The 13389-nt window shown below is 40.7% G+C and overlaps 1 long non-coding RNA gene across 1 annotated transcript in view; it reads right to left on the bottom strand.

Annotated features, from left to right (window-relative positions):
- Window positions 1–9804, bottom strand: part of LOC148045913 (uncharacterized) — a 97051-nt gene extending 87247 nt beyond the window's left edge. Inside the window, exons 1-2 of the long non-coding RNA XR_015696391.1 lie at window positions 9736–9804; window positions 7776–7850 (exon numbers count right to left, since the gene is read on the bottom strand). This is a non-coding gene — a long non-coding RNA (uncharacterized LOC148045913). The remainder of the gene's footprint in view (window positions 1–7775; window positions 7851–9735) is intronic.
- Window positions 9805–13389: the final 3585 nt, after the last annotated feature.

The raw sequence follows: 13389 nt of genomic DNA, 5'->3' as shown, positions 1-13389 counted from the left end.
GTCAAAAAAGTGAAGTTCTGCTTGTCAACTGTCTATAAGTGAAAAGACAATGTGGGTTGAGTAAGTGGACATTCATGGTACTATGAGTAGTAGGTGGCTGAGAAGTAGACAGTCCATTTCTATGATAGATAACGTTAGGGAAATTACAGCAAACCAAAAGGCTAAACTGACATTGACTAGGAGGACAGAAATTGATTTATTTATATCTGCCCTAAGTTGTTATACCTAATAATGTATTCATTATGCAAAGACTTCTTTTCCGGTTCAGATTCTATTTGGGCCATTAAATAAATGGAAATGCATTGCTGCCTTCTTTGTCTTCAAAGAATGAGTACAGGCTAATTTAATATACAATTGTATGAGAGAAAGTAGAAATACCAAACTCCAAATTTTGTCCAAAACTAACTTTATTTTGAAGGAAATAGCTTGTAAACTACAGGTTTGCACAAGTAGCTCATCAGTCAGAATTCTAGCTATTATGATTTACATTACCATTGCTACTAATTTGTACTGAAATCTTACTAGCTGGCTCTGTTGCTTACATGTTTGTTAAAAAATAATTCATTCCTGAACACAGTTGAATTCTGGAATACATAAATTGATTTTTGTGAGTAGGATTGTTACCATTGTCCAGTCCAGTGATGGCTAACCTTTTTGTTGCCGAGTGCCAAAAGCACACACGTGTGTGTACACATCCATAATGTAGTGTGTGCATGCCACCTCCAAGTGTGCACATGTGACATCCCACATGCCCCTTGTGCATATGCATGCATCCCACGCATGCATCCCACGCATGCACATGACCCCTGCCTGCATCCTGTCCCCCCATGAATGCACATGCATCTTTTGCATGCGCACAGGTTCCCGCACATGTGCAGCAAAAATCCCAAAAATCAGCTGGCTGCTGGGAAGTGCATGTGCGGTGGAGCTGAGCTGGGGTGATGGCTCACGTGCCCACAGAGGGGGCTCTGCTTGCCACTTGTGGCATGGGTGCCATAGGTTCACCATCATGGGTCTAGTCTAAATGAAAAAGATGTGTGCCCATCCTCCATCCAATCTCTCCAAGAATGAATGCAGTTATTAGATGTGACAGAAACCCAGACAAAGAGCTGTGCTATAGAAATGTATCATTAGCAAGCATAGCCTCTTGCTTTGGGAGCCAGCTTGCAGGATCCTGTTAGCATGCCTGCCCTAAAGGAACATTCTTCCTCGTATTACCTAGGTGGGATCTGACAGCTAGTTCAAAGAGGCTCATTGATGTCTACAAAGTAGAATTTGGGGCAAAATGTTAATGAAGGCCCCATTTGGAACAACGTTTCACTATTCTGCCTAGCTGTAATTCCAGACATGATTAAAATTTGGCTAATAAGGTCTTGAATTATAAGGAATGATTATTCTAGGAATAACATTAGTTGAGACTGAAAGTATGTATGTTCACTTTAGCACAAGCACTGTCACTAGAATCTCATCTAGCAATACTCTATATTCCTTTAAAATTCCCCTATGCTTTATTGGATTTATTTTATGTGCTCTCTTTCAACTTAATCCAGTTCTAACCTCTGTCTCTGTGTGTGTGTGCACGTGCGTGAGAGAAAGGGAGGAGAAGAGAGGGGGAGAGATACAGACAGACAGACTGTGTAAACACAGTTGATATTACTCTTCCATGGGAAAATTTCTGGTTGTACTCTTAAATACAACTCTAGCACATTGATTCTATTTAAGTTGATTATTCTTCCATGAAATTGACATCTGTAAGAGTTACTTAAAGATGAGTACTGTGGGCCCACTTATTTGTGACTTTCTTGAGATTCAGAATTATGTAAAGGTTTAAAACTGTTTTAACCTTTATAGCAGAGATGGGTTGCTGCAGGTTCGGCCTGGTTCAGCTGAACTGGTAGTGGAATTCAGACCTGGGACGCAGAACCGGCAGCAACCCAGGCCTGCCACGCCCCTGAACCAGTTCCCTCGCTGCCGCTTGGCCACTGCCATTTTGGATTTTAGTGACTGCGTGTGGGCAGTTCACTGTAAATTGTTCTGCGCATGCGCACAATACAATGTACATTGAACAGTACACATGGGTTGCGAACCAGCAGTAATGCCAGAAGCAACCCACCCCTGCTTCATAAGTGTTGTATTGTGTAGGTTGTCAGAAAACCTTACAAAATTATAATTTGTGTAAGGCTGTTCACATTAGTAAGCTTGACAATGAGTGAGCAATCAGTACTGTGCATCCCTCAGTTCAATTTTACTTTTTTACAGAGGAAACATTACCTCCAAAGGTTTAACAATGCTATGAATTTTTTTTATTAAAAAACAAGAACTGAGCAAAATAGATTCTATGCAAAGCAAGAATCAAAATAGCCAATATGTTTAATTAGGATTTATTTCATTTCCAACTGTGTTCCAGAACTCACTAGAACAGCAGCTTAACTTTATTATAAGGTGTAATATAAAATGTAGTAGCCAAAGAATTGTTGGAGGAAAAAGAAACCTACTTCTCAATAAACCCCAGCCCAATATCGAAATTAGACAACTTGATCAAGCCCTCTCTCAACAACCTAACCAAGAAATATAAAAACAGTGGATTCATTAAAAGCAGTGGATTCATCCACCCAGGTTGCTGCTGATTATGTGAAGGAATCATACCCCAAATTGTTTTTTTCAATTGGCTTGTCCATCTTATTTAAAAGAAAAGCTTCAGGTTTCATTAAGGTGTGTATCTTAAATATTTTCTGCATTGTCATCGTTATGTCTATCCAATATGTTTTCACATATTTGCAAGACCACCCCATATGATAAAATGAACCTGGATTTTGACTACATATCTAGCACTTATTAGAAATCCCTTTATACATTTTCAATAGTCTATCTGAGGTCAAATACCAATGATACATCTCTTTATAAAAAAATTCTTTCCAACTTCAATTTAATGTAAAATGTAGTCTATTCATCCGTACATTCTCCCATTTATCCAGCATTACACACACACACCCCAAATTGCTCATTTTATTATATGATCTTTAATGTATTCATCTTCAAGATTCATCTTAAGTAACATTTTATATATTTGGAAATCAAGTGGTCATCTCCAGAACATAAATTAACATCCAGTTCAGATTTAGTTCCTGTTAAAACAATTTTTTAAATCAAGTTTAAATCTTTCAAAAATTATACAATAATTAAACCAACCACAAGCAAATTCTTCACTTACTAATTGTTCTCTTGCCTTTATCTTGAATCCCTCTTTCTCAAATATCAGTAAATTTCAATACGTCTTCCATTTGCATTCTAATATCTATGTAGTGCTATATGAGGTGATATTGAAAGTAGCACTTTATCAGCTAATATTTTGTACTTCCATACACCATACATGTGTGATCGATTGCCTAACACCATGAATCTTAAAACCAGGTTTAACTTTGTCACTGATAGGCATGACACCCAAATCTCAAATCAAACTTTTCAAGTCTAATTTATTAAAGTTATCCAAATTTTAACTATATCAGACAACAGCATTGTAATATAATCTACAATCTGGCAAGCCCAGACTTCCTCTATTTTTAGAATCTTGTAGTTTATATTTAATTCTTGGTTTTTTATTTTGCCAAATAAATTTAAATATATCCTTTGCCACTGTTTAAAAGAGGAATCTCTAACCACTATTAGTATAATCTGAAATAGAAATTACATTCTAAGTAGTACCTTCATTTTAATTACTGAAATTCTTCCCATTAATGACAAATCTATTTTTGCCATCTGTTTAAATCCAATTTTATCTCCTTCCATATTTTATCATTATTTTTGTAAAGCTTAGAATTTTTCTCAATAAGAGTTATTCCCAAATACTGTACCTTTTTCACAACTTTAAAACCAGTTTTAAATTTAAATTTATTCTGATGTTCCACATTTATGTTCTTAAATCAGTATTGTCATCTTTTATTTATTTTTAAGCTCACCATTTCTTCAAATATTTTGATATTCCGCATAGAACAGTTGTGTCAATCTGGCAGCCCATAGGCTGGATGCATCATGTGTAGGATGCATCGTGTGTAGGATGCTCCGTGAAGGGGAAAAACAATACATTACATGACAGCAACATGCCACGAGTTTGACACTCGTGTCATAACATATTCAATGTTCTCTAGTGGGTTTTGCACAATCAATTCCAAATCATCGATAAATGCATGTAATTTGTAATGATGTACTTTAATTTGTAGTCATTTTGCTCTGTTATCTTTCCTAATGTCTCAAACAGTTCCAACACTAGAATAAATAATGAAGTTGATAAAGGACTGTCTTGTTCCCTTCTGGATTTCACCTGCTTTATAACATCTCCATTCACTATGATCCAAGCTTTCTGGAGTATATAGATAGGCTTCAGATGCTGTATAAAGCCTAATCCAATGTCCATCTTTTCCACTACTTGAAACATAAAGACCGAGTTCAAATTACTAAACACTTGCCTCCATCCAATACAGTGCTCTGAACTAGCAGCACATATCTTTGTTTTGATAGACAAATGGCTGGTTTGATAGCTAGGAGCAGGTCTCTGTAGCTATTTCACTCCTGGATTAGAAAAGGAGTGGTATGGAAGGTTCTTGGATGGTGTTCCTTGATCAGTAGGGAGTGAATATTCAGTGAAGTTTTTCTAAGTTATGCCAAGGAGGGGACTGATATATTCACCAAGCCTTTGTTTTCAAAGACACCTCTGTTTTAACTTCACAACTTTACAAAGGTTTTTCTTTTCTTATTATTATTATTGCATGTGAATTGCTGGCTGTGTGCCGGAATTCTGATACCTTCCCTCCTCGTGGATTCTAATTGATTTAATAACACAGGAGATGTGTGTTAAAATAATCATTCCATAGGCAAATGGCAACAAGTTTTTTTAGATTACTGAGAAAATGAGTTACCGATTTAATTATATTGAACTTTCACCAAAAAGACTATATATTATCAAGCTGAAAATATTTTATACCTTTATTTTATTTTTACCATGCACTACATATAATTTTCGGCTTTCTATGTTAAAAGCTTAGAAACATCTTTTTTTCTCTCTATTTATATCAACATTATTTCCCCTGCTAGCTGCTTAGTTTTGCTTTTGGAATTGTTTATCTGATCTTGAAAAGGGAACTATGTATTCTTGCCTGTTTTTCTTGCCAGCAACTACTGGTAGTTGTAAGAAAAAATATATACAAAAATGTCTCCTAAGAAGGAGTTGAAATTAAAATGTGACTTGGAGGAGCCCAGTGCCAAACTCCTTAAGGAAGCATTCGAGAAAAAGGTTTCTTATATTACATTACAAGCATTCGAGAAAAAGGTTTCTTATGTTACATTACAAGAGATGAATGAAAAATCTGGTTAAAAGCATTATATATCAACTAAAAATCTTCCTAAACCATCAGAAAACTACAAGCCAGTTTTGAACAGTCCAATAACAACTTTTGAAATAATAGAAGCAATTAAAAGAGGTAAAACCAGATAGCCTACCAAGTGGAGTTTACAAATTTTTTGAAGATCAGCTACTTCTTCCAATGAAGAACTTAATGAATTCTATTCTAGAAGTGAATTCTATGCCAGATTTTTGGAAGGATCCTACATTTCTTTAATTCCCAAAGATGGACTGGATTTAACATCTGTGAAGAATTACAGGCCAATTTCCCTTTTTAATAATGGTTACAAACTCATAAAACATCTATTTTAGCTGACTTAGAAAGGTTTTACAGGATTATATACATTATATCCACTTATACATGAAGACCGGTGCCATTTCTTACCTAAAAGACAACTAAAATAATTTTGAATATAATTGAAATACATAGTGAAAAACAGGTTGCATTAATCTTTCTGGATGCATCCTCCCACGCTTCCAAATTTCACAAGTCTAACATACTTCCTCATTCAATTGTATTATTGCCAGAAACCCAACATACAACACAGGCAAAGAACTTACAAAAAAGCTTGGACATCTCACAGAATGGAGTGAATATTTTATCAACTCGGCTGTGACCAGGGGGGCTGTCGGCTGTGACCAGGGGGGCATTTGCCCAGGTTCGCCTGGTACACCAGTTGCGTCCCTACCTGAGTCAGGAGGCCCTCACAACAGTCACTCGTGCCCTTGTGACCTCTAGGCTGGAATACTGCAATGTGCTCTACATGGGGCTGCCCTTGAAGAGCATTCGGCGACTTCAGCTAGTCCAGAATGCGGCCGCGCTAGCAATTGTGGGTGCACCTCGCTTCACCCACGTAACACCTATCCTCCGTGAGCTGCACTGGCTGCCTGTCGATCTCCGGGTGCGCTTCAAGGTGCTACTTATCACCTATAAATCTCTCCATGGTAGTGGGCCTGGGTACTTGAGAGACCGCCTACTGCCAATTACCTCCACTAGACCGATCCGATCGCATCGATTAGGCCTCCTCCGAATTCCATCTTCCAGCCAGTGCAGACTGGCAACTACCCGGAGGAGAGCCTTCTCGGTGGCTGCTCCGACCCTCTGGAACGAACTCCCCGTGGAGATTCGGACCCTCGCCACCCTCCAATCCTTCCGCGCCACTTTAAAGATCTGGCTGTCCCGGCTGGCCTGGGGTTAAGATTTTAACCCCACCCGAATTGTGTGACTGTTGTGCCTTCTTTTAATATGTTGTATTGTCTCCATGTTTGGAATACTGTTTGTCTTGCCCCCCCACCCTTCTGAATTGTGAGCCGCCCTGAGTCCCCCCAGGGAAAAGGGCGGCATACAAATAAAAGAAAACTAAACTAAAACTAAACTCAACACTATGGTATGCCACAAAATAAAAGACCTACAAATAGAAGCTGAAATTCATCAACCTCTGCTTCATTACCAACTTAATGGACAAATAGAGCAACAAATCAGAACACTCATGTAATCATTACTTTCATGACTCCTAGCAGTCGCAATAGAAGAGACACTGGTCTAGAAACTACAGCCCTCCCACACATACAACCAAAATTATGGACCTGGTCAGGGGTGGGTTTCTCGCCCCGTTCCAACCGGTTCGGTTGGAACGGGGCCGGCGGCGTCCTCATGCACGCACGCAGCGCATGCATGCGTACTAGCGTCTGTGCAATGCTCCAGCTGCTCTTGGAGGATCGCGCAGGCGCTGTATGCGTCCTGCGCATGCGTGGAAGCGCAGAACTCGTCAAAACCGGGTAAGGAAAGCGGGCGGGCGGCTGGGCCCTTCGCCGTTCCCGGAAGTTACTTACTTCCGGGTTCACCGACCAACCGGTTCGCGGGGACCGCCGCGAACCGGTTGAAACCCACCCCTGGACCTGGTATGCAGATGACACCTTTGTCATAATGAAAAAGTACAAGTAGAGAAAAGATGTGAAACAATCAATGTCATCCACAATATAATAATAACAACAACAACATTCCAGGACTTGCAAATTGAAGATAAGCGACTGGAAAAAGAAATTGTGTGTTGTCCTGATTGTAATTGGAGCCCTTGGAGCAATACCTAAATGTCTATTTAGGCAATACCTTGGCTCTTGATCTAATAATGATCTAATAATAAAAACAAGAAAAAACTGTAATAGCCTCGTAAGTCCTCGGACTTACGAATGACAGCTCGGCTGCAGCCAGGCACGCCTTAGCCAATCAGGCGCGCCTGCGAGTTGCCGAGCTGTCATATGCGAGGCTATTGGCTCGTCCGTCTGACAGCTCCATATAAAAAGCTGTCAGACGGAGGAGAGGTGCCGGTCTACCAACAGTTACTGTTCTTGCCTGTAATAAAGAGTTTCTTACGGTTACCTCAGACGCCTCTGCTTTTCCTTCCGCCGATTTAACACTGGCGACGAGGATGGGATCACCGGCTCTGAGCATGACCTAGAGGGCAAGCAACGATCGTGTTTAGGCGTTTAGACTGGACAAAAAAACCGCGCCTCAAATCGCCTCAGCCGCCTCAGCCGCGAACCGCTATGGCCGGCATGCCAGCCTTCGCTCCGTTCGGAGCTGCCGGAGAGTCCTGGGCTGCATTTTTAGAGAGATTTGAATGCTTTCTAATCGCCAACAATCGTTCACGACGGCCCGCTCATTCGCAGCCCCTCGGGCTGTATACGATCTGACCTGGGAGGAACTAACTGAGGGGCTCCAAGCTTACTATGCCCCAACCCCATCTGAGATCGCCCGCCGTTTCGCCTACCGATGCCCTTAGCCGCTGCCCCTCCCTTTCGAGGACCCCCAGCCCATCCCCTGCCTATCGGTCCTCTCCATCGCCGAGCTGGACCTGCCCCTGACCTCCACTGACGTGGCCTCCCACTCTCAAGCTGACTCTGTCCTTTCTCAAGTCATGGCATGGGTCCTGAGAGGTTGGCCTACAGAGGCTGTCCGCCCAGACTGCCGGGCCTTCAAGTCCCGCCAGTTGGAACTCTCCCTCCACTCCAGCTGCCTCCTCTGGGACGACCGCGTGGTCATCCCATCGGTCCTCCGCACCCAAGTCCTACAGCGGCTCCATGCCGATCACCCTGGGGTCGCATGCATGAAGGCGCTGGCCCGAAGCTATATGTGGTGGCCCGGCCTGGACTCCGAGATCGAGGCCTGGGTCGCCCGCTGTGTTCCATGCCAGGAATCCCGCCCATCTCCCCCCTCCTGGGAGTGGGAGATGCCCCGCGGGCCCTGGTCCCGCATTCACTTGGACTTTGCGGGCTCCTTTCACGGCCAGGTATTCTTGGTGGCTGTAGATGCCTACTCCCGCTGGGTGGAGCTGATGTTAATGCACTCCACCACAGCCGAGAGCATGGTGTGGGCCCTGCGACGGTTGTTCGCTACCCATGGGTTGCCGGACACAGTTGTGTCTGACAACGGCCCGCAATTTACATCTGCTGCCTTCCAAACATTCCTGGCCACCCAAGGGATCCGCCATGCACCAGTTGCCCCTTACCATCCGGCCAGCAATGGCCGGGCGGAAAGGGCGGTCCGATCGGCCAAGGAGGCTTTGGGCTGCATGAACCGAGGCGACTGGCAGGCAAGGGTGGATACTTACCTAATGGCACAACACTCCACACCTTGCCCCCTAACACGGCAAAGCCCCGCAGAGCTGCTGATGGGTCGTCGTCTGTAGACCACCCTGGATAGACTACACCCCCTCTATTCAGGAATTCAGCCTGGCAATCTGGGGTCTCCCTCCCGTTCCTTCCTACCCGGGTACACTGTATGAGCTCACAACTACTCCGGGGACCCTCGGTGGGTGCCTGCCACCATCACCGAGGTAACAGGACCCATCTCCTACAGGGCCAGAATATCCGATGGCACCGTGTGGCGGCGGCACCTGGATCAATTGAGAAGCCGCCACAACCCGGACGATCCAGCTCAACCTGACCCGCAGAGGCCGGCCACCGACACCTTGCAACCGGAGGAGCTCTTACAGGGACATCCTCACCAGTCGACGCCTGCGGTCCAACTGAGGCATTCAGGGCGTGTCCGCCGTCCCCCTGCCTACTTACGAGACTACGCCTGCGCCATTTCTGACGCAGGCGCATCGCTGGGGGGGAAGGAGTGTAATAGCCTCATAAGTCCTCGGACTTACGAATGACAGCTCGGCAGCAGCCAGGCGCGCCTTAGCCAATCAGGCGCACCTGCGAGTTGCCGGGCTGTCATACGCGAGGCTATTGCCTCGTCCATCTGACAGCTCCATATAAAAAGCTGTCAGATGGAGGAGAGGTGCCGGTTTACCAACAGTTACTGTTCTTGCCTGTAATAAAGAGTTTCTTACGGTTACCTCAGATGCCTCTGCTTTTCCTTCCGCCGATTTAACAAGGAAACAAACGATACTTGCACTAATTAGGTAACCTAATCAAATAATTAAACTTTTGTAAGCAATCAACAAATCTCAGAGAGTACCGAAGCCTTCACATGTGGTATGATCTAATAATAAAAACAAGAAAAAACTTCATTGAAAAATATTTGACATTCAATTTCAATATATCGAATAAGATTTGACTATAAAGATGAATTCCAGATAATGTTACTGAGTAGCTTAAAACTTTGAAGAATAGAATTATAGAATAATATATAGAATTACAGTTATAGAATTCAGCATATTAAGATAGGTATTCCTGATTTATCAGTTAACCTATGCAGCTTTAAAGTTGTCCTATTTATGAAAATATATACATTAAGTGCAGTGAGACAACTCAGACCATATTATAAACCAAAATGAAACCAATTTATTTTAAAACAAAGACTAACTTGTGCTATAATCAGCTCTTGAATTATGAAGCAAAGATGGGCAGCACTTAATGAACTCTTATGAACCCAACTCCTAGATTCCTCTCAAATTTTAAGTATGAACCTTTCTAGTTTTCTAGAGGTTCTGATAAAAGAAAATGGCAAAAGGTAAATAGTAGAATGAGAAAAGAAGAGGCTATAATTCAAGCAATGATAGCTCTATAATAAATCAGGCTCTCTCATACCAAAATTAATTCAACCTTTGATGATAATCTCTTTTTGCTACCAATTAACAGTAAATTATTTTAATGATGATAGTTCTATCTGATGTGATTCACACATATTTGCAACCAAAATAAACTAATATTGTACCAGTCAACCAATTATGAAATGCAGATGAACTGATCCTATCTTATATTAATGGAACAGAAATTGCTTACATAGTATGTAGAAAGCTACGATAGATTTGATTTGTGCTTCTCAATACATTTAATTCAATACATGTCTAAGGATTGTATTATGGTAAATGTGGACTATAGGTGAAATAGACACATTACTATTATATTTCTGGCTATGTGTAATTATTCTAGCTATGTGAAACATTTATAAAGGAACTCCATAAGATGTATTTGTATGAGTCAAGTAGTTCTCAAAGCATTACAGCAGATATTTGCTCTGGAGAGATTAGCACAATCATTGCACAACTTTCCCCATATACAGTGAAGTATATTATTAACCCATATTTGACAGCCAGAAAAAAACCTTTAAAGATATATTCATACTTCCAGAAGAGGCTGCTGCTTTAACACTCCAAAAAGAGGTGTAATTCTTATGTCTATTACATTTTATGAAATTTCCTTTTTAATTTTTTTGTTCAGGTTAATAGTTATGGTAAAATTCTGCAAGTCTTTACACACACTTTACTGTCTTCTGGGGAGCAACAGGGAAAGTGCTCTTTATAACAGCTAAATTCTCTCAGATTGAATCTTATCTGTATGTTTAGGTTTGGAACCAATCTCAACTATTTTGGCATTGTAAGATTTTTCAGAGTGCTAAATGCATAAACTCTTCAATGCATAAAATGAACCAAAATGGGATTAATCTTTTTCTTGACGTGTTCATTTTTAATGCATGACTTTTTTCCATGTGATCCCATCCCTACCTGCACTTAGAAAAAACACAGCCCAAAAATTTATTCATATTATACAGTTTGTGTGATAAATCAAAGTAATAGATACTATGCAGCAAAATGTTTGTAAACTTCCTCTGTAATAACTTGAGAACCAAACTGTTCTCTTAAATTACATAATAATGACCCACAATTTTTCCAAAAATGATTAATTTTAGTGTATTGGAACGTTTATATAGCTAAAATATCTCTCTGGGGGTATATAGCAAGGAACTCACGTCAACATGTATAATAGAATATGAGCTGAATCATTTTCTATAAAAGGATGGCCTACATTTTATTATTTTCTACATGTTTTTAGAACACTACAAATAGTTTTTATGGTATATTTGTATCTTAGAAACTTCTTGATAAGTATTATTTTAAAAATAAGAATCATTAAAATAGAATAGAATTTAATATACATAGAGTATTGTATTGTATGATGTGTATTTTCTAGTCCTTTTTTCTAATCTTGAATTCTCAAAATAAGTCCTACAGCTATACTTTGTAAGTTATTCTTTTGAATCAGGTATGTAATTATAACTATGCTGTTTTTTATAGATTTTGAGAGCAAAGCTAGAATGAATGATGCATATAATTGCCCAAATAAAGGCGGATATGTTTGAAGTTACGTCTACTTTGACAGATTATATCGAAGAAATGGAGACTAAACTGGAAACTTTGGAGGAGGCTAATTTTAATTTGACTTCTAATATCCAAGCATTACAACAAGAGATTAGAAATACTCAAACACAACTTACAATGATAAATTATAACAGAAAGGCGTCTGCAATAAGAGTCAGAGGACTGCCCGAAAAGAAAGGAGAGAACTTGAAACAGACGTTTGTAGAAGCTTTCAGTCAAGCGGTGGGAGGTCCGGGACTCAATTTTGATTGGAATATTCGAAAAATCTATCGCCAGAATTCGCGTGTAGCAGAGCAACGACAGCTTCCAAGAGACATAATTATATACTTTTTCACAAGAGAATCCAGAAATGCGATCACTCAAAAGTTTTACAATAACAGGCTCCGAATCGATGGCCATGATTTGTTTGTCTTTAAAGAGATTCCGCTCCAGATGCTGCAAGCAAGGAGAGGCTACACTTTTTTAACCCAAGAACTTAGAAATCGTCAAATACAGTACAAATGGGAAGCTCCAGTTGGAATCACAGTTACACTTGAAAATCAAAGATTTCGTATTAATTCTGTTTCGGAAGCTCGGGACTTTTATTATAAAACTCTGAAGGCGGGGCTTCCTGAATCATTCGGAAATGCGGAAGGACAAGGTGAAGGAAAGACAAGCAGCAAGTCACTTGGTTACAAGAAGGAGGGAGTTGTTCTCCCCCTACTGGAGAGGCAGAAGAGCGGAAACTGAGGATTTAGTCATATTTTCAAAGCAACGGGACACGTGGTTATAAGGCAGAGGGTTGCCTTCTCTTTTCGGAAGGGCAGAAGAGTAAAGTATATAGATCCAGCGATGTCTTTAAAATACTTTCTAAGCTTTTGGACTGATTAAAACTTTAGGATTTCTGTTTGGTATGAAATGGTAAAGCTGTGTACTGATGAGGAATGGAAAGAAGCATTGCTTATTCTAGACAGATATTATACGGGACTTTTACAAGACTTATTTGAATCTCAATCCAAACTGCGCATGAAGTGTTTTCTGTGAGGAAAGCGGGGACTAAGATTTATCTGAATTGCGGTTTGGGATGAATGGAGTTGGGAGGAGTGGGGCAGAAGGGAAGGTGGAGCGGGATATTGATGAAGGGATCTTGGGATTGAACGAAATGGTATGGATTTCGGGCACACATTTTACGGATTTACATGCTTGAAGTATAACATAAAAAGCGCAGGATTTTAAAGTGAAGAGCGAGATCCTAATCTTATGCAATTTGGGGTAGGGAGGAATGGAGACGTGAAACGAAGGGTAGGAAGATGAGTAGCGAAAGTACGATTAGACTGCTCTGTATTTGAAGATAAATTGATTTTTGTATAAACTAATATTTGAATATAAGGTTAAGAAAGGCTA

The sequence above is a fragment of the Thamnophis sirtalis genome, unplaced genomic scaffold (genome assembly GCF_051295495.1).
Source record: "Thamnophis sirtalis isolate CommonGarterSnake01/CBP01778 unplaced genomic scaffold, rThaSir2_p1.2 scaffold_4, whole genome shotgun sequence".
NCBI classification, from domain to species: domain Eukaryota; kingdom Metazoa; phylum Chordata; class Lepidosauria; order Squamata; family Natricidae; genus Thamnophis; species Thamnophis sirtalis.
The sequence above is the reverse complement of the archived record's forward strand: the minus strand, read 5'-3'. Positions and strand labels throughout refer to the sequence as shown.